The 3,281-nt window shown below is 44.3% G+C and overlaps 1 pseudogene; it reads right to left on the bottom strand.

The window, feature by feature from the left end:
- Positions 1–1,753: 1,753 nt before the first annotated feature.
- Positions 1,754–2,473, bottom strand: LOC101045366 (aldo-keto reductase family 1 member B1 pseudogene; annotated as a pseudogene).
- Positions 2,474–3,281: the final 808 nt, after the last annotated feature.

Genomic DNA, 3,281 nt, shown 5'->3' with positions numbered 1-3,281 from the left:
AAGGAGTTCATCAGGCCAGAAGTTAGGGCCAGCAAGGACCAGCCTGTTTGACAGGTAGGATTCCAGCTGGACTGTAAGCCTTCAGGGGTCAGTGAGCATGTATGGTATCTTGACCAACTCTGTGACCCACTTAGGACATGTTTGATAACTATCTATGGAATGAATGATGATTCTCTGTCTCTCATTCTCTGAATGATTCAAATCATGATGGAATGAAAGTCTATCCTTATGTGCAACCATAAAATTATTAGAATAACTGTTCTGGGTTTAGGCAAGGATTTCTTTGGGCCCATTTTGGATATTCTTATAAACTGTGGCACCACTAGGACAGAGAGTGTATTTAATCTTTGAATCTGCAGGGCCTGGCACCTAGCAGGCATTTATTCAATGAAAATCCTTCAATGTATTTCCTCAGAATTTTTTAAATTAGGTATGTTTTTATGGTGTTGTGACCATAATACTCATTTTGTTTCCTAATCTTTCCTTACTCTTCTATAAAACTTATTTTTCCAAATACAGATTCTTCATTAACTACTATTTTTATGACTGCATAATAATTTATTGTATATGGATAAACTATAATTCTATTACCCATTTCCTCATTATCCAGTAAGATTCAAACTAATAACTAAAACATCAATGAGTATTTTCCTTAATGAGGCCTGTTATGTACTTTAGGTTATTTGAGTAGAATGGTAGATTTCTTGGTCAAGAACTATAGCAAACATGATTAATATTTACCAGCATCTGTGTTTCTCTGCTTGTTTTGGGCATGCAGGAAGGAGGCTTCATTTCTCAGCCTCCTTGCCATTGGGAAGGGCCATACGAATGGCTCTGGGCAATGAAGTGTGAACAGAAGTGACGTGTGAATTTCCTGGATGTGGCTATAGAAAGCCTATGCATGATTTGCCAATCTCTCCTATTTTCTGCAAGGGTGACCAATGGCATTCCAGATGGTAGAGTCCCTGAGTGACACAGAACAACCCTCCCTCTTTACCAACCTGAGGTGGGTGTGTTGGACCTCTAGTTATGGTAAACTACTAGGATTCTGAGGTTAATTTGTTACCACTGGTAACCTAGTTTTTCCTGACTAATACAGAGACTCTAAGCCTTATGACAGATTAAAGTACACATTGGCAAATTGCACAGTGTAGATAGTAGGTACACAGTAGGTACCCAATTAAATATCTCTTCAATGAATTAATGAGACTGGTCACCAATATTACACGAAAATCCCGGTTTCATGGCTTTACAACAGCAATGGATTTATTATTTGATAGTTCTTGCCAACTTCATAGGCAAAAATATTGTCTTGGCTATATTTTAATTTGTATTTCTTTGCTTATTGGGAAAACTGAACTTTTTTCATCTGTTGTTAGCTATTTCCTCTTTTGTATATTATTTATTCTAAAGCTTCATTCACTTTCAGGAACTATCTATTGAATGCCTTCACTGTTCTAGAATTTTGGGGCTGCGCTAGTGAGTAACTTTGCTATCATGGAACTTTTATTCAGGAAGAGACAAAAATGACGTACACAAATACCTAATTTTTTTTTTTCTTTCACAAAAGCACTTTTTATTTGAGGCAGAGAGGAGTCTTGCGGAAAGGATGACAGTTCCAAGCAGTCAAAACTCAGCTGTTAGTGGCACCATTTTGACCTGGCAGATTTTGCTTCTCTTTGGTCAGAAAAGGGTATTCAGGTTGCACTTTCCCCAGCGGGGCAAAAGGAAGGGCAAACTGGAAGAGACTTCTACTCTACTGACAGGCCTCGTCAGATCCAACATCAAGCTAGACACGCCCTCGCTGGCCACTCTGCAGGTGGCTGTCCCACTGCTGAATGACACAGGCTATACTACATTTGCAAGGAAAGAAATGAGGCAGGAAACACAGGTATAGGTCACTTAGGGACAAGCAGGCATCCACAGCTTCAAAACTCTTCATGGAAGGGGTAATCCTTGTGGGAGGCTTAGCTCACCAAGGCACAGACCCTCCAGTTCCTGTTGTAGCTGAGTAAGGTGGTCATATCCTGGCTGCTCAGTTCAAAGTCAAAGTTCTTAAAGTTCTCAGCAATGCGTTCTGGTGTCACAGACTTGGAGATCACCACAAAGTTCCTCTGCATGGGTAACCAGATCAGGACCTGGGCTGTAGTTTTATTGCTCTTGGCTGTGATCGCCTTGATCCTGGGATCCTCCAGGAGGGAAGGTCCTCGGGCTTGGCCCAGGGCCTGTCGGGAGAGCTGAGAGGGCTGTAGGCGGTCACCACGATGCCTTTGGACTGGCAATACTGGATTAACGTCTCCTGAGTGAGGTACGGGTGGCACTCGATTTGGTTAACTGCGGGCTTATACTTTAAACCAGGTTTGTTTAAAATCCTCTCCACTTGGAGAAGGTTGAAGTCGGAGAGACCAATAGCTTTCACCAGCCCTTTATCCACCAGCTCTTCCATGGCCGCCCACGTGTCCAGAATGTTGGTGTCACTGGGAACCATGCTGCCTGACTCATCCAACGGGAAAAATTCATTCCCAGGCTTAAAGCCAGTCAGCCAGTGAATAAGGTAGAGGTTCAGGTAGTCCAGCTTCAGGTGGCCGAGCGTCTTCTGGCAGGCTCCTTTCACCAGACCCTTCTCCTGGTACGGGCACCACAGCTTGCTGACCATGAGGAGCTTCTCACGCTTCACCACCTGCTCCCTGAGCTTCTTCTGAGTGGCTACCCCCACCTCATTCTCATTCTGGTACACGTGGGCACAGTCGATGTGGCGGTACCCGACATCGATGGCCACCTTCACAGCCTCAGTCACCTGGCCTGGAGGGGACTTCCAGGTGCCCAACCTGAAGATGGGCATCTTGGTGCCATTGTTGAGCACGAGGTGGCTGGCCGTGGCTGCTGTGCTCCCCAGACCCCTGCTCGAAACCTTACAAATACTTAAATATTTTAGGTAATGTGAAGTGCTATGAAGAATAAAGCAGGGTATGAAACTTAAAGATTGGCTGGGTGTGTTTTCACACTGACTGGTCATGCAGGGCCTTTCTGATAATGTCATTTTTGAACAAAGGGGATGAGCCAAGCCGAGATTGGAAAGAAAGGTGTTCAGGCCAAGGAATCAGCATGTACAAAGGCCTGAAGACAGGGGCATGCTGGGTATTTTGGGGGATCCAGCAAGAAGCCAATCTGGCGGAAGCAGAGTGAGCGAGGCAAGAGTAGCAGGAGTTGACAGTGGAGAGGTAACAGGCCAGAGCATGATGAAGAGTCTTGCTTTTTGCTTTTCTTTGGATTGAGATGAG

Source organism: Saimiri boliviensis, chromosome 7 (assembly GCF_048565385.1).
Source record: "Saimiri boliviensis isolate mSaiBol1 chromosome 7, mSaiBol1.pri, whole genome shotgun sequence".
NCBI classification, from domain to species: domain Eukaryota; kingdom Metazoa; phylum Chordata; class Mammalia; order Primates; family Cebidae; genus Saimiri; species Saimiri boliviensis.
The sequence above is the reverse complement of the archived record's forward strand: the minus strand, read 5'-3'. Positions and strand labels throughout refer to the sequence as shown.